General features: G+C 40.2%; 1 non-coding gene across 1 annotated transcript; it reads left to right on the top strand.

Moving 5' to 3' along the window:
- The first annotated feature begins 7841 nt into the window (after positions 1 to 7841).
- On the top strand, positions 7842 to 7967 carry LOC115031657. The gene has a single exon (XR_003837325.1). It is a non-coding gene; the product is annotated as a small nucleolar RNA SNORA17 (small nucleolar RNA).
- The last annotated feature ends 13925 nt before the right edge of the window (positions 7968 to 21892 follow it).

The raw sequence follows: 21892 nt of genomic DNA, 5'->3' as shown, positions 1-21892 counted from the left end.
CACCTGGAAAAAGTATGCCCTTAATAATATATTTTTATCTCCACTCTTCCTACCTGCCCTAAACTTCAGAGGCTAGACCCACCTTGCCCTTGTCAAACATCCATGACCACCTGCCTGTAACAGTAGCCACTGGCCTGCCCCAGTTCCTCCCAATACCTCACTTGGCTGTTGGTTTCTTCTTCCTCCAAAGCATGGCAGAAACTTCTACTCTCCTTCCTTGCCTCTGCCTCTTCCTCCTGGGACCCAGAAGTCCTGACTGTACCTTCTGCCCTGCAACTGACCCCTGGCTTTCTCTACTTACAGATCAAGAACCAGTTGGGGAACAGAACCTTAGCATCAGAACCACCCCCTTCAGATGATTATTTAGGAGTCACAACAAACCCAACTTTTACCTTTCTGACTGTCTTTGCACACACACACACACACACATGAATATACTACTTTATTTATATATGATATCCGTATATCTGTTATCTATTATGTAGATACTTAGATCATAGGTACATAAATTTATGCATGATATAAATTTATCTATCTATCCATCCATCTAGTCATTTATGTATCCTTATCAGATCCATATATCTTCTCATTTTATACAGTCTGTAACTTTTGAAAATGATCAGCCATTTTTTTTGTTAAATTGTCTCCACCCTATTTTATTATTGTACATCTGTTGGATTATACTAGAGATTCTTATCTCCATTTCTCAGCCTCCTTTCCCCAGCTCTGTCCCACAAATCATTGTTTCTTTCTTTGTCTGTCAACCAAAAGTCTTATTTTTAGGAAATGTTTATCAATTTCTAGATATTTACTTTGATTTTGTTTCAAAACTACCAGAATTATCCTCTTGTGTCTTGGTTTCTTTTACTCTTCAATCTTTTACATCATTGATTTTTTAATCTATTTTAGCATCTCTTTCAGACAGTTCTTCCTATTTCTAGAAGTAGAATTTAGTTCCTTTATTAGTTTTTGTTACACTTTCTGCTTTCTTTTGTGGCAATACCATTTTTTAAAGTGTCTCACTCTGTAGCCAAACTGTTCTGGAATTCTCTAGTTAGCCCAAGCGAACCTTGAATTCAGGTCCATCATCTTAATCATGAGATTTAAAAGAAAAAACAAAGCATAGCCTCATCCACTCCCAAAGTCTCATCTGCAAAGTAAGGAAGTCAAATTACATGTGTGGTTCACTGAGACTTCTGTTCTTTTCCTGTTAGACCTAGTGGGGAAACCCCCACCCCATTCCCGATTCGTTGTGCACCCAAAAAATCACGAAGGACCATCTCTTGCTGTTATTACATGAGGACGTTTAATTACGGAGCTCCGGTCCGACATGCATCTCACACAGGAGATAACGGATGCCGGCCACGAGGCTCGAAAGCTAGGAGTTTTTATGGGGTAAGGGGCTTAGGGGTGTGGAATTCAGCATAGCAACACACTATTGCCTTATTCAAACATTAACAGAAGGATTACAGAGCAACAGGACTTTGTTCCTGTGGGCTGGGGGCTTATCTTTGTTCACATAGCAACCAGTTGATGTATGACTTTTACCTGGCACCAAGGGGCAATAGACAGAGGGGGAGGTTCCGGCCAAATGGGGACTCAGACAAGATAGCCTTGTCTGCTTCCTTGAATTCTTTTCATCTTCACAGTTAAGATGTTCTTAGGAATGCCTTAACAACAGCCCTGCCCTGGCAGGCCTGGGGGCTGTTCGCTTTGTTCCCAGTCCCAGGCCTGGGCAGTGGGCTCTTAAACAACTCACAATTTACAATATTTTACCTTCCTTCATTCCTACCAATGGTAATGAGAAATATTTTTCAGGCAATTGATCTCTGGGCACATTTGGGTAATATATACCTCCCTCATCTAATCTCCACTCAAAATAATGCATTTCTAGGCTTCCTCCATTAAGAAAACATCTCAAACCTAATATCCATGACCCAATTCTGAGTCAGAAATTGTCTAAATGACAGAACTATATTAAGAAAAGATGATAGTTTGGGAGTAACGACAACCCAACTTTCATCTTCTTGACTGTCTTTGCCCATCATTTAAGCAGCCTAAACAACAATTTACTTATCTGTGAAATGGAATGATAATACATGCCTTATGTGTTTCATTATTATTCTATTTTAAAGCCAACATAAACATATCTGACATATGGCAAGCATCAATCAAGGCTATTTAAATCCAAAATTAAGCAAGTATTCTCTTCTGACAAAGGGTGAAATTGTATCTATGACAACAGGATATATTTTAATCCTTCCAATATGTTATTCTGTTATGCTTTAACATCTCAAAATGTTTTCTAATCCCATTAACAATTTGCCTGCATTCCAAAGTCTGGTGATGAATTATTTTTATGCAAGATACGGTTATCTGAAATATTTCAACACCTAGGACATCTATCAAAGATTATTTTTTCCTTAAATTGTTAAAAACATGGGTAATCAACCCACAGCCTCATATTTTATTAAACAAGAAAATATTGCTATTCCTTCTGGTAACTAGTGGGTTTTCCAATGTATCCCTGTCCTGCCTCATTATCTCTTAGCACAAAGGGAATCTCAGTCCCTCAAAGTTCTACTATCACACCAGAGATGTACTTTATGAGCTGACATCTAGGCATCTAAGATGATCTTGAGTTGGTAAACAATACGATAAGAATCGTTAAAAGTTTTTTATAACCACGCCAAGAAAAATTTCTCTATTTTCCTCATAACTTTTATTTCCTGATTTCCTTTGCCCTGAGTCTTTTAATCTGGTAAAGTTGCTCTTTCTCTGAATAAAAGAAAATTAAAATCATTTACACTTATGAGATAACAAGAGTGACTTAGTATAATATTAAGTGTGTCCTTCCCCGAACCCTGAATAGGCTAAAAAAAAAAAAAGAAAAGAAAAAACTCCTCCTAAGGTTTTACAACCAGGCTGGAGAACCTGGCCTTGAGGAGTTGACCACCTGCTGAGCTTACTTTGCAACTCAATCCAGCTGAAACAAAGGAATGGGTCTTTGGGTTTTGCTTATTTAAACGCAGAGCTGAAAATTAAACTTTTAGCCTTGATCAGAGACTCTTTGTCTTGTGTGAGGAGCGGGTGTGGCCGAGGCCCCAAGATGGTGCCCTGAACTGCTGCCAAGTCTTATAACTGGCACCTGACTTCCTCATATCCCTCAAGATAGCCATGTACCTTGAGCTGCATTGCGCAGATGCACCACGACATAAGATGGATGATGTGACGAATGTAATCCTGAGCCAATGAACTGTGCCTACGTGGACTGGGGTGCTGGGGAGTGGATGAGAGGGGATAAAGGGGGAAGGCCGAGAGAGGTCAGGGCATTCTTTTTTCTACTTTGTGAAGTGCCTGAATAAACTGCCTTGAGAAGGACGTCAGTTTCGTCTGCTGGTCGGAGACGGTAGCAACAGTCTTGGCCTCATTTTTCTCTAGTCCAACTGTCCTATTTCATTCCCAGCCTCCCTTTCAGGTGTACCCAGTTCTCCATAGCTGCTGGACGGGTATAATTAAGTGATAGACAGAAATGTTAAAAAGAAACAAATTGACCCAGTAAAGAATAGAATATTATTTAAAGGTGAGTCTGAACTCTGGTTTTGAAATCAGACTCAGTTCAATCCCAGAGTCTACCACTCTCAAGTACTGTGAATTGAAACAAGCTGAGTATGTACCTAAGCTTCAATTTCACACCTAAAATAAACAAGAAACACAGTCTTCCCATATACAGCCAGGAGGGAGAAAGGAAACAGAACCTTCAAAATAAGGCTGAGGGGAGGGAGGGAAGAAGAGGAGGGAAGGATATGGTATAAGGGAAACTATTAGGGGAGCATAGGGGGCTTTTGTAGTGCTGAAACTATACTGAATAAAATACAATGATAATAACACTGCTCATGTAACCAGGCTTATGATTGTGTAAATAAAGATGGTTGGAGCTGTTCAGGACCACTTGCTTGAGCATCAACCGGTGGTCAATGTTTTCATTCTCGCTGATGCCACACATCTGTCCTCAGTTCCAGAACCCTGCTGTAAAACTGGTCACCAGCACATATGAAGCAAGAAGTATATAAGAAGTGTTCCATAGACATGAGGTCATTGCTTTTTATAAATATTGTCTTGCCCAAATGGCACAAGCTGAACAGTGAAGAGAGCAACAAAACAAATTCTGGTTCCATGCCAGATCAGGTTTTTCTTTCTCAGAAAAGAAAGAAGTTGAAGACACAGCAGGCTAATTATCCAGATACATACGCATAAATATAGTTCACTCAGTAACCTATACCCTCCGGCCTCTCCAGTCTCTGCTGTTACCACTTTCCTCATCCTTTATGATTACTTTCTTCGGGGCCTTTATGTAGGTAGCATACCCAAATTCATAATCCCAGCAAAAGTGACTTCAAATCCCAAATTCTCCACAACCTCCCACCTACATTTCTGATGTTTATAAAAGACCCCCGTTTTGAGGAGACCCTCGCTCAAGTCCCAGGATGAGCCGACACCCCAATAACTCGAGAGAGGCCATTCTTGATGCAATATCGCATGAGGTTTATTCAGGAATCAGCATGCTGAGGCCGAGCTCATAACCCACACAGGGGCAGATGAGATGGACCCTCAGCATTTGCAGATGAGGGTTTTTAAAGGAAAAAACAACAAAGAAAGGGGAGGGTAAGACCACAAAGAATAGGGAAGCTGAGTAAACATCATAAGAATGGGGATGAACCAAACCAGAGTCCCCTGAAAAAGCAGCCATAGCTCTTAACCACTCAGCCATCTCTGCAGTTTATGTTTGTATATATTTGTATTTGTCCATCAAGAGTTTCAGACAATGTGTTTTGATTATATTTCTGTTTGAAAATATACATAGATTCATCTCTGTATTTTATCTGGTTGGTTGGTTGGGTTTTGGTTGTTTGATTGAGGGTTTCTCTGTAGCCTTACTGTCCTGGAACTCATGCTGTAGACCAAGCTCATCTTGAACTCACAGCAATCCACCTGCTGCTGCCTCCTAAATGTTGGGATTAAAGGCATGCACCACTGGGAAAAAATACTCAAAAATTTAACTTAAGGGTGAATTATTTATTTTGCTTATAGGTTCACAGATTTGAGCCCATGGTCATCAGTTGGCTCCATTGCTTTCCTGACTGTAATAAGGCAGGAGCATCATGCCAGAAAGGCATGGTGCCTATCTCAAGACTAGACACCCCCACTTACTTTCTACTACTTTCCCATAATTCTGAAACCCAATGATGAATCTATCAGCAGATTATACTTACTAATGAAGTTAGCTTTATCATGAGTCAATTATTAAATCCATCAGTGACAACCAAACATTTAACATCTGTAGAGGGGACATTTGATACCCAAACTATAACATTTTTAAAAATATGAAACAAATAGAGCCCAAACAGCAGCATGAGATCATGTTCCAAATTTCTGGATTGCCCTGCTTAGAGTGTCTGTGCGCATTGAAAATGACAACTGCTGTGATAAGGCTGATATATCCCAGTAGTTAGATCATTCCAAATCTGAAAACTAGTCCCATAAGTTTATTTCCAAATGTAGATAGTAGTCCATGGATAAAACTTGTGGATTGTAAAAACAGAAGAAACCAAGTCCAGAGGAAATATAAGCCAGTGATATTTCTATATTATATTATTTCATTGAGGAACAAGATTGTTGGGGGGAAAATATACTAAACTTGGAATTAAAACTTGCATTTGAGTCCTGGATACTATATTTTTCAATTCCTTTATCAATACATGCAATACATGTATGAAAGTACAAATAACTAAAATGTACACATAGTGAACCCAATGATAAATACTTTCAAATCTCATCCCCCAGGAGAGTGAATTAGATTTGTTTAAAGTGACTCACATCAACATACTCTATAAAATGAGTGATATGGAAATGGGTTTGTTTTGTCTTTCAGAACCAAAATACAGGCCTTTCAGATAAGATTGCAATGGATGAGAGACATTATTGCTTTCCATCCCGTGGACAATTTGTGGCAATATTTATGTTCTTAAACTACATGCACCTCTGCATCCAGAATGTAAACCCTGGATATACACATTCATTGGGGGCTTGAAAATAAATCCATCCTACCTAGACTAGCAGAAAATACACTCTATATATAGTAAATATAGCGAAATAAATAGCCTACATGACAGCTATTGCCTCTTTATATATCCAACTGAGTCAACCTATCTCAAGAAAATGTCTTAGAAATAATAAGGCTGTCTAACATACTGCTAAATATTTCACAGAAATCAAACTAAGATACATTGATTCCACCATAAAGTCCTACTACCTTAAAGTCTCTGAAAAGCAATTATGAAAACATTTATTAACCTAACATGGGATCTTGAATTAGGAAGAAAGGGAAATATAAGCAGTCTTGGTGGCTGAATGCTAAATGTTGGTAAACATCTGATAGGCATTTCTTTGTCTATCGGGCATTACTTTGTCCCAGTAATTAGATTATCCCAAATGTGAAACCAGTCCTATAAATTCATTTCCCTGGACAGTTGTCCAGGGACAACACTTCCTCTTAGTCTTCTTTTTAACTATGATTATTTCCATTTCAGAGAAGACACAAAGTATCCAATAAGTCATTGCCTACATAATTTTAGAGTCAAGTTCAGCTTCAGTTTACTATTGTATGTAATGATCCCATTAGAAAACACACAATTTTACATGGACTATGTAAATGGGGGGAGTGCCTTTCCAATGAGTTCAATCCAAAGCCAAAATGTAGGCGCAATCAGAACAGTTTCTGGGAATTTAGGAATCAATTGGGGTAACTGAATTGTTTTTCTTTTTCTACAATGAAAAACTAATCAGACTTCAGTGTTTAAAGTACACTTTAAAAAAAAAACATTTTTTTACAAATAACATACCTGAGATTAAAATCCAAATTTTCTGAGCTCTTATTTCAGCAAATCTTGTATCTCTCAAAACAATCTAAACCAAAATTCGGGTACCTGGATAGTAACCACAGAGTTTTTTTTAAAACTGTTATAACAAAAACAAAAAACACCATAGACTGAATAGCTTACATGTAACAAAGTTATTTCTCAGTTTTGGGGACTGATAAGCCCAATTCCAAGGCACTGATCAATATCTGATGAGAACCCTTTTATATTTAATGTATGGTAGATGGTAGCACCCTCTCCTCCAATCCGGTGTGGTGGAAGAGGATAGCTAGCTCTCCAGGGTTTCTTTCATGAGGACGCTGTACTAATTACCTGTCTGCTGCCAAGACAGGATACCCTAACAAAAGTCAACTTAGAGAAGGCTAACAAAAGTCAACTTAGAGAAGGTCATGTTTTAGCTTACAGCTTCAGAGAACATGCTGTCCATCATGGAGGGGAAGCCATGACAACAGACAGGAAAGGCATCATGAAGGACAGGGATCTGTCTAATCACATTTTCCTTCATTCATATGTAGGAAGCAGAGATTCAGAGAGAACAGGAAGTTGGAGTGGTCTATACAACCTCAAAGCATGGCCCCAGCAATATGCCTCCTTCAGTAGGCTCTCCTGCCTAAGGCTCCATATCTGCCTCAAACAGCACCACTAGCTGGAGACCAAGTGGCCAAGTACCTGAGCTTATGTGAAACATTATTTCTTTCAACCCAGCAGAGAAACTAATTCCATTCATGAGGGCTCCTCATCCACAATCTAATTACCGCTCAAAAGTACCAAGGCCTAAGAACAGCACTGTGGACATAGAATTTCAATGTATCATTTTTTGTGGGACACAAATATTCAGACTACATATCTCCGGAAAAAATAAAGCTCCTTACTTAAGGAGCAAGATTAAAACATTTCCAATGCATTGCCCATAGAGGCATTCCAGGTGTGTCTGCTGTGTCACATGGGCACATGGCAGAGAGAAGGGAGAATATGTCAATGTCCAGTGTTCTGACCTATGAACATCTGAATGATTAGTAGCCTAATATCTCTTGAAAAGAATGAGCCTGAGACGAACACCAGTCCAGTGCCAGTGGAGCTCCGATAAGGAGCTAGCCTGAGATGGCCACTAATCTGGAACCAGGTGAACCCAGATGGGGTCCCAGGTGGACCCAGATGGGGTCCCAGGACCAGAATAAAGCTGGAGACTAAAAGAACCCTGCCTGAGACCACAGGCTAGGGCAGGAATGAACCCAAGACATGATGGTCACAAGAGATCACTAAAGGGAACCAGGGAGCCAGGAGAGGATCATGCCTGAGCCTACCACCAGACTGGTGCCATGGGGCTCAGACAGGGAGCACTCTCTCTTGAGCCTGGAGGGCAGAACCTTGCCTGGCTCCATAACACTCGAGTGGGGCATAGCACCCCTAAGACCACTCCTGAGACAACTCCAAACACTCAGAGACTCCGGGCAGCCCTATGAGGAACAGTAAGTGGCGAAGAAATGGTAGAGAAATGCAAGGATGCGGGCACAATGAAGAAAGGCAGAACTGGAAACTTGAGGGTAGTGAGGAACAGTCTGATGTTAGTAACCAGGACCATGGTAGGGTTCTTGCCTGTGCTGCCACTAAGGGCCACATCCGGGTCCATGGCCCTGCAGCACAGGGGTCTGTTACCATCAAAGGCCAGGTAGACACCCCTTGCCTGGGCTGCCAACTGGGGACATGCTGATACCTGAGGGCTGGGCAGAACTGTCTCTGCCCTCACCTGGGCATCATGGGAGAGTTGTCCCTGCACAATGCAGGAGTTGCCGGTGAGACACCTGGAGAATACTAGCATGGAGGAGGTGGCCCTACCACTTGTCTCCTATGAGGTGGCATGGACCAAGGAGAAATCCCCTCCTTCCCTCCTAGACCCTCACCAACTGCAGCAAGTGGGAGAGCTGCCCTTGGGGTCAGGAAAGCAGGGGAACTGGCCCTGTCCCTCACTAGCTGCAACACTTGGGAAAGCTCCCCTCCGCTGCAACTCACTCGAGGCAGGGGAGCATGAGAGGAACCAACCCTGAGGTCAAGAATGGGGAGAACTGGCCCTGGCACTTGGCCACCTTTCTGATCTGTGATGACATGGATAAGTGTAATGGCTATTCCTGGTTGACAACTTGCCTATATCTAGAATGAACTATGATCTGGAATGGGAGGGTTCAGCTCTGATCCAGATCTTGAGGCTGGAAAGCATAGTCTTCTGATCTGGATCTTAGCATGGAGATCTTGAGGCATAGTGGCCATGAAAAGCTTAGGCCAAGCAAGGTAGTACACTCCAGGCAAGGAGATCTCTGAGTCCAAGGTCAGCCTGAGACAAAGCAAGTCCCAGACACACCTTTACTCTGGCCACACCTTCTGCTGGAGACCTACATGAGGATATTGGAAGAAGGAAGATTCACTCTTTGCTGCTTTCACTTACTTGCCAGCACATCTGTAGGAACCTACTTCTACAGAAGACCAGCTGAAACAACTAGCCTCGTGGGACTCAGAAACTACTAGACTCTTGAACCTTCCATCCACAGCTCCCTGTTGTTAGGTTAGTTGGACTACAGACTGTGAGTCATCACAATAAATTTCCTTAATATAGAGAGACACTCCATAAGTACTGTGGCTCTAAAGAACCCTGACTAATACAGTAAGGGAGAGATTCTCCCATCCTCCCACCCCTTGCCACCTATAATAGACAAGAGAGTTGGCCCTTAGGGTGTGAGCACAAGAGAAACAAGAGAGCCAGCCCTGCCTCTTGATTCTGGGAGTGCACAGACAAGGTAGAGATATCCTCTTCTCCTCCCTCCTCTATCTACAGCAGGTGGGAGAGCTGGCTCTGGAGTCATGAGAGTGGGAGAAGTGGCTATGTCTCTCACCAGATGAAAACAGGCCGTGCACCTCACCTGGGCAGGCAAAGCCAGTGGGCTGACCAGCTCAGATATGTCTCAGGGCCAGATCCAGGGTTTTGAATTGGCCGACCCCAACATTTAGCCCATCAAAGAACTGTTGGAGTACATAAACAAAGAGGCTGATCCTATAGATCTATAACCACAGGATCACCATGACACAGGGCAACAACAGGATACCTGAGAGGAGTCCTAGTGAAGTTCCAGTGCTGATAGAGTAGGAGAAACCAGGAGCCTCCAGTAACCAATGAACATTTGTGAGCAAATAAAAATGGACAAGAGGGTAATCTGTGGGACATACTGTGACACACTATAGCTTCCACAATGAGATTTTTCATTTTTCTCTGTTGGGGAAGAGGTTGCAAAGGTGGAGGGCAGGTATGAGGGGGGAGAGATGAGTGGGATTGGGGTACATGCTGTGAGATTACAAAGAACCAATAACAAGTTAAGAAAACATTCCAACTCATCAAACCCAAGAGGACCCTCATCAAAGCTAATATCATGATGAGATAAAAAGAAAGAATTTTCTATTGTTTTCTAATTTCCCATCTATAAAATAAGTATTAGCCATTTGATACAAACACCTTGGTCCACAAACAGGAAGCAAGTATATTCATTAGACCACTAAAGGTTGTGTTTTGTTTTGTTTTCTTAATCTAGTGATTACATATGGGGATTTTTTTTTCTTTTTTTAAAAAGACAAGAAGTCCCTAATGGGAAAGGTGTATGTGCAAAGATATTCACTGTAATGCCATTTAAACAGTGAATGCTGAAAATAACCTACAAACCCAACAGTATGAGAATTGTCACATAAAGTGTGATATACTAATCAGACAGTATGTAATTTTTAAGGTAAATGACTTTAAGCACTAGATATATTAACCTATAAAGCTTATTGTACATTTCTAAAAGGTCTACATCTTGCAAAAATAATATATGAATATTTTAAAAACTCTGGAAAGAACATTAAGGTGACAATCATTGATATGAACAGGCAGCAAAATTGCAGGCATGTTTTGTCCTTGTTTTGTTTTGCTTTGTTTTGTTTGTTTGTTTGTTTTCTCCTCCTCTTCCTTCTTTAATTTAATCTTTTTTTGTTTTGTTTTGTTTTGTCTCTGTGTTTTTACACTCCAGGTCTTCGGTATGTATATTATAGCTTCAGACTTTGTGTTTGATGAGATTCCTGAGTATGCAAACCAGTGAGTCTGTGTCTATAACTGCTTCTTGTGCCTTTCTTGGACTCTTTTCCTCCTATTTGTTTTATCCTGTTCCAATGTGTTTGCTTTTGTTTTATATTTTATTGTATTATTATTTTATTATTAATTATTATTATTATTATTATTGTTATTACCATCCCTTAGGTGACTGTTTTCTAATGAGAGACAGAATAGGATTAATCTGGATGGGAGGTGACACGGGGAAGACCTGGAAGGATTAGAGAGAGGGGGAATTATAGTCAGGTTGTATGGAAAAAAACCTATTTTCAGTAAAAATATTTAAAAAGAAGAGACTTGCATTAGTCTAAGTTGCTTTCTTTTATCTAAATAACATAAAAAGACAAGGCATTTACAATCTCCTCAGAAAACCATGTTGTTGTTTTTAATTTTTTTTACACTCCATATTTTATTTCTCCCCCCATTTACCCTCCAACTGTTCCATATCCCATACCTGCTCCCCACCCCACCCCTCCATCTCCCTGTGGATGCCCCCACCCCCCACCCCACCTGACCTCTAAACTTCCTGGGGTCACCAGTCTCTTGAAGGTTAGGTGCATCATCTCTGAATGAACACAGAGCCAGCAGTCCTCTACTGTATGTGTGTTGGGAGCCTCACATCAGCTGGTGTATGCTACCTTTTTGGTGGTCCAGTGTTTGAGAGATCTCGGAAGTCCAGGTTAATTGAGACTGCTGGTCCTCCTACAGGGTTGTCCCCCTCCTCAGCTTCTTCCAGCTTTTCCCTTATTTAACCACAGAGGTCAGCAGCTTCTGTCCATTGGTTAGGTGCAAATATCTGCATTTGACTCTTTCAGCTACTTATTGGGTCTTCCTGAGTGCGATCATGCTAGGTTCCTTTTTGTGAGTGCTCCATAGCCTCAGTAATAGTGTCAGGCATTGGGACCTCCCCTTGAGTTCGATCCCACTTTGGGCCTTCTTTTCCTCAGGCTCCTCTCCATTTCCATTCCTGTTTTGTTTTGTTTTGTTTTGTTTTGTTTTGTTTTGTTTTGTTTTGTTTTGTTTTGTTTTGTTTTGATTAATCCACTAGGTGAAAGTATTTGATTGATCTTCGTCACTGAGTTCAGTGTCCCTGCACTTACAGATCTGCTTTCATCCACGGTAACGCAGATAAATGAGACGGGAGTTAAACTATTGACACTATCTTGACACCTGTGCACATCAGCACTTTGCTTATTTGATTAACACATCAGCTGGATTTGAAACAACTAAGAACTTGCTATAAAAAGTGATCTCCCTTTCTTTCTAATTCCTACCAAAACACAGAACACTGGGCTCAGAGCTGAGAGGCCACTAATCCATTCACCCCAAGTTCTATATCCCATTGGCTCTATGAATCATCTGGCCCCTGTGAGCCTTGTTCCACTCAAGAGAAAAAAACGCAAAGGTCAGACTCACAACTCTCAGAGAGTTAGGCATGGATTTTCTGCCTTGAAGTTTTAAGGTGGAGTACCCAAGCCAAGAATAGTTTGTCAGATGTTTTAAAATATGTTTTAGAAACCTGTTATTTACTTAACATTGCCTATGTACCAAGCATTTTATTAAGCATTTTACATGTATCAGTCATGTAACTAAAAATTACATACAGAGCACACATTTACAAATGCTGGGGCATGCTACATCTAGAGAATGCACAAGGGGCAAAAGAGTTATCTGACCTTGGAGGGATAACATTAATGTGGGTTAAGGCAAGCAGGAATCAGAAAAACTTATAAGACATTTTAAATATGAAATATAAATACCCTTTATAGGCTCATATTTGACTAGTAATTTTTCCTCTAATGGTCCTATTTTGAGAGGCTGTGGGACGTTTGGTAGATGAAGCCTAGGTAATGAAAGTAAGCCATGGATGCCAGCCTTGGTCCCTGCTTCCTGATTTTCTGTGATATGAACAGATCCTCCCACATCCTCATCCTGCAATGCCTTTCCTGCCATGATGGATGGAAATTCTCTGCATGAGTCTAAAGAATGTCCCTTCCCTTCAATTGTATCCATCAGGAACTGTAGGCACAGTGATGCAATAACTAACTTATCCAAGAAAATGGTATAAGAAGTAGGCTCACTGTTTTGTCAAAGGCTGACCAGTGTCTTAGGGTTTGACCATTTTTGTAGGAGAGGTTTGGCATAGTTTGTAGAGAATACAGAATTCTATAAGCAGAGCTTAATAGAAAAGGAAACAAGGAAGTGGGAACAGGAGTATTTGCTCTGCATCTGGATAGAGAAAAGACATAGGCAAATAGTTTATAAAGGTAAAAGGGGAAACCCCATGTTAGTATGAGGTGTTTCACTTTAATTAGGCATGTTAATTAGGTGAGCCAGTGGGGACTTTTGATTGCTAGACTTGAATATTTGTTTGTTTAATTTTGTTTTTTAACTTAGTCACTTTATATTCCACTCACTGACCCCCCTCCAGGTCACCCTCTCCGACAATTCTTCCCCCACCCCACCCCTCCCCTTCTCCTGCCCCCCACCCTGGGTATCCTCCCACCCTGGCACTTAAGTCTCAACAAGGTTAGATGCATCCTCTCCCACTGAGGCCAGACAAAGCAGTCCAGCTAGTAGAACATATTTCACAAACAGGCAACAGCTTTTGGGATAACCCCTCTCCAGTTGTTCAGGACCCACATGAAGGTCAAGCTACATATCTGCTACATATGAGCAGGGAGGCCTAGGTCCAGTCCGTGTATGTTCTTTGGTTGGTAGTTTAGACTCTAAGAGCCCCAAGGGTCTAGGTTAGTTGATTCTCTTGGTCTTCCTGTGGAGTTCCTATCACATTAGAGACCCACAATCTTTCCTCCTCTTCTTCTGTTGGGAACTGAACTAGGGGCCAGTCATGTTATTCTTTGTGGGGTGGGGGGAATGTCTACAGTTTCCATGTGTCTTGAAATTTTAAGAAAAGCTAAGTTTAAAAGTAAACTACTAATTAATTTGGTGAAGGAAATTTCAAGACAATATATAATATTTGGGGTTGGCATGGTTATTGGTAGCTGTTTTTAATCAGCTTTACTGTGAGAACAGAGAGTATAGACAAGGCAATTTGAAAAAATGTGCCATTATCCTGGTAAAATGAGCATGGACACATTTAAAGCTGTGGGGAAAGAGGTTACATGTGCTAAACAGTTATCAATAAACAATTATAAGCAATAAAACAATAGAAAGGGAGCCACAGGAACATTTCATGAGTTATCAAGACCACACCTATCACAGACTCTGGGGTGTAAAATTGCAAGTGCATTTGAGCTACATTCCTTTAATAAAGGGATAGAGAGGCCTGCTCAAATAGTGTCACCTAGCAGAGTGCTTTTCCCAGTTCAATGACTGGTGGCATTTAGAAGCTACTGTAGCCATGGTATAACTGAAGCTCAACTACTAATCAACCGAAACAAATTTGTGACATTCACACTGTTGTGTGACAAAACTTTCTTGGGGGAGATGCAACATACACATCTACTCACCCCAGATAATGATCCCATGAGAGACCAAAGCACAGGCACCATCAAAATCCAATGTAGTGAACCAATGAATTTTATTAAGGATACTTACAGGACTATGGGTAAAGAGTTACAAGAGCAGAAATGACTCAAAGACAGCTGCATCACCAAAGCCCACCCCAGCATGGATGATATCTCACAAAGTTGGAAACCTGGAACATATTGCAAGGCCTATAGTAGCTCTACAGATTGAACAGGGTCCTCTCAGCTACCTCAAAAGGTCTAAACCTCTTTCAGGCAGCTCTGCAGGTTTCTGCTTCTTCCAGGTAGCTGGGCTGGTCTCAGAGTCTTCTTTACAGCTTTGCTCATGTGAGATGCTCCTTTGCCCTTGGCTTCTCTGAGAGGGACTCAGCTTCTATTGCTTACTCTGGCAGGGAGGGACCTATGAATCTACTCAGTTTCTGGAACTTCCTGAAACTGTTTTGAGTTGTTTACCTTTCTGCTTAAGGAGCTTTTTTTGCAGAATGGAATGCTTCAATCTCAGCAAACTGTTAAGACACACATGCTGTTGGTTTTGCAGCCACATTTAAAAAAAAAAAGAACTTAGAAAGTCTTTGAGGAAAGTAGGAAGGTTTGGGAGCCTTTTTTAAGTACAGTGATACATAGTTTGACTTTTATTTGAATCATAATAGATAACCTATTAAAGAGAAGCCATGTGGGCTTGGAAGAACCAGAGTCCAGTTCAGGAGCAGAGTTACTTAAATACAGACAGCTGGCAGCATGGTAAGGAATGGTTAGGTTCTGTGGTTGTTTCGATAGAATTTTCCAATGGGCTGAATGTGGGATATTTTTAAAATAAATAGTCAAGAATGATAGTATATATAATGGAATATTAGTAAGCCACAAAAGGAGTGGTATCCTATAATATGTAGCAAAACACCTGGAACGAAAATATATATATATATATTGAAACAAGCCATACAAAGACAAATACGTCATGTTCTCTTTCATATGTGTGCATTTGAGTTATGCCATGAGGAGGAATGGGGAGGACAGAAGGACATTAGATAACATGTATCAAAATACAGGTTCTAATCCCAAGTTTCAGTGCTCTACAACATGATGTGGTGACTATAGCTCATGATAACCTATTCTATATTTTTATAAGTAACTAGACAAAAGGAACTCAAAGGCTCCAACACAAAATAATGGTTTGTTGATGGAAGTGTTAATTCACCTGATTTGATCAGTTCATATCATATTGAAATATCACACACTCTTCAACATGCATCTTGTGCAACAAGTGATTTAATGTGTCCAAGGAGATACAGATGGTAGCTGCTTCCTCTAATTTGATCATTACACAACACACATCACATTATCATACTATAGTGTATATGTTTCTACTATTAAAATAGTTTAAAAATCAGTATTTAGAGGATGAGAAAAGCCAAGGCTTAGAAGGTGATAATAAAGAGTAACTCATAAATAGCCTCTTTTTAAGAAGGAAGGTTGAAACCTAGTGTTGTGTCCTCAAAACATGTGTTCACTCCAGTAAATCAAGGACAAATAGAAGGCTCAGCCAAATTTAGGAAACTCAATGGGTAATCAAGTGAAAAACAGAATCTTCTGTCCAAGAATGTCTACACAGGGATTCAGAACAACATGTCACTGGACTAGGCTTGCTCACCCAAGCTTTAATCACATTAGTACCTGCCATTATATTTTTACAAGACAGCATGCCTGGCTACTCTCTGTTGCACACGTAGTGTAGCATCTGGCATCTGGCTCGCCCTTGAGATGAGGAAGATTGTACTCTACATTAGGTGGGAGGAGCCCCATGCAATCTGCAGCAGTTATAACCCTACAGTAAGTAAACTATTTCCTTAAATTCAACCATTCACCCATGAGCAGTAAACACAACCAGAACAGCTGTGAAGCATAAACCAGTGTGGTTTCCACACTGTGGGGCTCCCCAGAATGTAACAAGTGAAAATAATCACCATAGCAAGTTCTTGTAAAGGGCCTTTCGGTCTGAAGAGCTGAAAAGCATTGGCATTTGTTGCTGTATATGACTCTCAAAGAAGCCTCAAGAGTTAGAGGCTTTACTGGCAAGAAAACAGATTCATAAAGATTGATGGTTCATCCAAAACCCACTGCTAGCAAATGACAAAGCATTTATTCAATACTGTACCTGGTACCTCATATTCCTTTCTTTTCCTCTTAAAGAAAAATGATCAAACACATGCTTTTAAATGTGTACTTTCTGCATTTCCCAAAACAATAAGAGTAAAATAGTCTGAGTGGACCCACAAAGCAACAAGAACCAGGGAGGTTTCTGAACCCAGCTGGATAGAGGAGTGATTGCTGTTGTATCAGAATCTAGTCATGACTGTTGTGTTTTTGTATTAACTCCTTGAAATATTCTTCTAATGTGTTTTGATTATATCCATACACTTCCCAGATCCATCCCACTTCCCTACTCAATAGACTTGATGTTCCCTTAAAAAAAAAAAAAAAAAAAAACATAAAGTCCTATTTGTGCTGCCCATACACTTGGCTGTGTGACTTACACCAAAATACAAGAATATAGTCAACTTACTGGGCACTACATTCTTAAAGAAAGCCAACTTTCCCTGTCCTAGCAGTCGACTGCCAATGGCTAGAATTTCATACCCACCTCCACTCTGTAATCTAGTATTTGGTCTGAGCTCAACTTGCACAGGTTTTATATGTACAATTCCTATGTGCAACTTTCATGTTGTATCCAGAAGACACTATTTCCCATATTCACCTCATACCTCTGGCTCATATTCTCTCTGTTCCCTCACCCAGAGTGATCCCTGACCTCTATTTTTGAGAAAAGATAAACCTTGATTTCTACTCCCCAGGAAGATCCTCCTCCCCACCCATTCATTTCCAGAGGGTCTCACAATGAGCTAGTTCAACTAGATAGTAAAATGGACCCTCTGACAGCAAAGTTGTTTCCCAAACACCCCACTAAACTTAGGAGTTTTCTACAAGGTTGCTGCCTATGTAACAAGTTCCTTTGCCAAATAGAATGCTGGGTGTTCTAGTTAGTCTTCTGACATCACCTATAAATGTATAGAGTAGTGAAGTTATATCAGAGTGTTTTCACTATATTGTCCAGCACTTACAGACTAAGACATTTCACTGTACAACTGTAGAGACCAACGAAATTTTGCACCCTGCTACTCTTCTATTCATCTATCAATCTTAGAAAATCTTTCAGCTAGCATCATTGTGTGGTAAAGTGTGGGTTTTATGCATTATCCACAAGATGTCATTCAAAGTACGTTCTTCTTCCCATCATATCATAGATCAATTTTTATTTCTATAACAGAATATCTGAGATAAGATAATTTTATAAACAAGAATTTATCTTTCATCCTCTTAGAAGCTGTGAAGTCCAAGATCAAACTTTAATTATGTTCTGTATCTGTTGGTGGCCCAGTGTCTGCTTCCAAGATGCTACCTTAAGTTCTGTGTCCTTAAATAGCATAAGAGATAGAAGGGACAAAAGGGAGCTAGCTTGTTCCTCCAACTCTTTTGTATGGACTCAACTCTCATTTATAAAGGTCCTACCTTTATGGTTTACTGATCTCCTAAATGCCCCACCTCTTGATTCTATCATATCACTCATTACAACCTATAAATTCAGGGAGATCCTTTCAGATTATCACAATGGTCAAGAAGCTCTCCCTGAAACCCCAGATACGAGCTTGAAATGTGAACTCACCACAATCTTAGGGCTAGAGTGACTCCCACATCCTACATCCTGATTTATGGCCATAAAATCAGCTGAAACCAATAGAAAGAACATGATAAGTCAACAAGGCATGGTATAGAATAGAAAAGACAAATCCTGATGACCCTCAAGCACACCATCCTCTATTGGGTGACTTTATTCTGGCTCAGTGACTTTCCAATGGCTCAGAGTAAACTCAGCCTGTTGTAACTATTCTCTGAATTCCTCTAAAGCCTTCCTTTTTGTTCTAAATTACTGTTTCCTCAACCTTTTTCATTTGCATGACACATGAGAAATTCCCAAAGATATCAACTTTGAGATCAAAAACATAAATAGCATTTTTAGGCAAACTAGGACTGCTAGTCACCTTGTTAACCAAGGATCTTCTATTACAACCGTTACATAGATGTATCCTGGCTCTCTAAACTTTTAACATAAGGAACATCTGGAAAGTTGAGTTAGGATTCCAGCCCAGTGGAAATCCAGTCATACTCTCGGTCTCTGACTGAGCACAAAATTGTCTTCTAGAATTCTGTTTGTAATTTTCATATGGCATGAGTGTATGCACTGATGGCCAGCAAAGGGCTAAGATCCATCCAATGGCCCTTTTTAAAGGTAGAAAGTGACTCTGTGGAAAATTATTTGAAAACAATTTGAATGCTGCATTAAAGCTGAATCTAGAGGGGCTTTATATACTAGACATAGAAGCACTCAGAGGCTTTCTTACTCCTCTTGAGCATGTACCTTCTTCTTTAATGATGCATGTCCTCTGAGCGTGCCCTCCCTTCAATGACTTACTAAGAATGTTGTCCTTCTTAACGCCTGCCAATCCTTTAATGTCCAGTTTAAGCCCATTTCCTTTCCTTGCCCCTGCTGACTAGGTTCACATTGATCCTTCTCATTAGAAAAATCATTATTGTATTTATGCTACAATTTTAAATACTTAGTGTTTAGTCCAGTGTGGTTAACTATCTCCTATGAGTGTATTCTGACTTTCTAAGCTTTTCCAATAGCTCCTGAAGGATTGGAGTCTCATCTTACATTCTTATACATTATCTGCCACATGGTATGTGCTACATACATGTGACCAGAAGTATGTGCCTATTAGGCTCTTAAGTCCTTTTATATTAATTTATATCCTATGGCCCTGGCCCTCCTGAAACTGAAGAGGTGTACCACCTGTTAGGACCAGGTATAGTAAAAAATCTGATGAAGCTATTTTGTAGAACTCAACCACTGTAGAGGCCAAAGATTTGTGGATTGATCTCTTGGGAGTTAGAACCAGCCATGAAGTCTCCTTATAAGTCATCAAGTCCAAGCTCGCTATCCTGAATAAATGTATCTCTTTATAATAGCAGTTACTAGGAACAATGGCTCCATGGAGTTATATATGAAATGTAGCATGGCCTGACACTAAGGTCTCAAGTGTAGCATTCGTGGCCAATGCTCTATCCAATATCCCCTTAGATACCTTACTATTTACAGTCCTGCCAACATCTGTATCTTCTTAGGAGCTGCTGACAGAACTCACATGGAATTTCCACACACAGGCTGAAAGGGCTCTCACACCCAGAACATATGAGAGAGAGAGAGAGAGCGAGAGAGAGAGAGAGACAGAGAGAGAGAGACAGAGACAGAGAGAGCACCCAATAAGTACAAATACCCCAGATCACTCTTCACTAACCAGAAAAATGCTGGATCATTTGTTTACAGTGTTTTCCAGGACCGTGTGATTAAGCAACAGTTCACTACAGTGCAAGCTAGATTGGTGATTTGAGTTAAGGAGCTAACTTCTCTTCCTTATACTTTTCCCCATCCACATTCTATCCCTCTTCCAACAAACTGCATTTAAATCTTTCACTGGAGACCTAGGTTTGGGGAACCCAAACCAACATACCATCATAAAACGCCTAGAAATAATAGCATTGGATACAGATTTTTGTCAATATCAATGTTTAGAGAGGTAAAGCTAAATGACATTTGCCAACCTCTACTCCTATTTTTAAAATTAAAAACAAAGTACATAGAGGTGTATTTAAAATCATTATATCTACTGCCACGGGGCTAAGTAGTCTGTGGAACAATATTATGTGTGTTCATTCCCCATGTCAGGCTGACCTGCTTCTTTGGAAGGTAAGGAGAGCAAAGGCACAAGAGAAGAACTCTTTCATAAATGTTCCCAGACATGTTCTCACCCAACCCTTCTCTTGGCTGATTTCTATGCTTGTTCCAGTAGAGATGTGAAAGATGGGCCACATAGTTTGCTACATGACACACCTCTTAGAAGCATGCTCTGGTTCTTTCCATTTTTCCTCAAAGCATCTTCCACTTCCTCTGGCATGGTACCAACTGCCCATTTTATAATTGCTATTTCCTGTATTTTCTACTACTCCTTAATTTTAGGAACCATGTTCTTTGTATTACCCTCAAATGTAACAAAAGGTCTGTAAAAAAAAAAAAGTAAATGTTCAAAGAATAAATGTGGTATAAGTAAATACACAACAAGTGGGAGTTACAAGTAGCTCTCTTGATCCTGGATGGATATGGAGGAGAGAGGAGGTGAGGGGACTGAAAGGAGTGGTGAGAGGAGACACTGGAGAGGGGGTAGACTGGGGAGAATGGAGAGAAAGAAAGCTATAGCCAGGATGTATTGAATGAGAGAAGAGTAAATTTAAAAGAAAGAAAGAAAGAGAGAGAGAGAGAGAGAGAGAGAGAGAGAGAGAGAGAGAGAAAGAAAGAAAGAAAGAAAGAAAGAAAGAAAGAAAGAAAGAAAGAAAGAAAGAAAGAAAGAAAGAAAGAAAGAAAGAAAGAAAGAAAGAAAGAAAAGAAGAAACAAATACACTGAACCTGATAGAATAGAAAGTGTGGAAATAGCTTTGAACTCATTGGCACAGGAAAAGACTTTCTTTATAGAACATGATTAACACAAGCACTAAGATCAACAATTAATGAATGGGAACCTCATGAAACTGAAAAGCTTCTGTCTGGCAAAATGCACCATTATTTAGTGGCAGTCTAAACAGAAAAAGATCTTCTTCAACTGTACACATCTAGTAGAGGGCTAATATCTAAAATATATTAAAAACTAAAAAAACAAAAACAAAAAACTAGACATCAAGAAAACAAATAACCCAACTGAAACCTGGGCAACATATCTAAACAGGGAGGTCTCAAAAAAACACAACACAGATGACTTAGAAACACTAAAGAAATTTTCAACATCCTTAGTCATCAGGAAAATATAAATCAAAACTGCTTTGATATTTCATCTTACATCAGTCAGAATGGCCAAGATCAATAAAATGATGACAGCCCACGCTTCAAAAATGTGGGGTAAGAGGAATATTCATCTTTTGCTAGGTCTAAGCTTCCATTGCTGTGAAAAGACATCATGATCAAGGCAAGTCTTATAAAGGCAAATATTTAATTGGGGATACCTTACAGTTTCAGAGGTTCAGTCCACTATCATCATGGCAGAAAGCATGGCAGTGTGCAGGCAGGCATGGTGCTGAAGATGCTGAGAGTTCTGCATCTTCCAAAGGCAAACAGGAAAAGACTACTTCCAGACAACTTGGAAGAGGGTCTCAAGACCCACTCCCCAGTGACA

Source organism: Mus caroli, chromosome 7 (genome assembly GCF_900094665.2).
Source record: "Mus caroli chromosome 7, CAROLI_EIJ_v1.1, whole genome shotgun sequence".
NCBI lineage: Eukaryota > Metazoa > Chordata > Mammalia > Rodentia > Muridae > Mus > Mus caroli.
The sequence above is the reverse complement of the archived record's forward strand: the minus strand, read 5'-3'. Positions and strand labels throughout refer to the sequence as shown.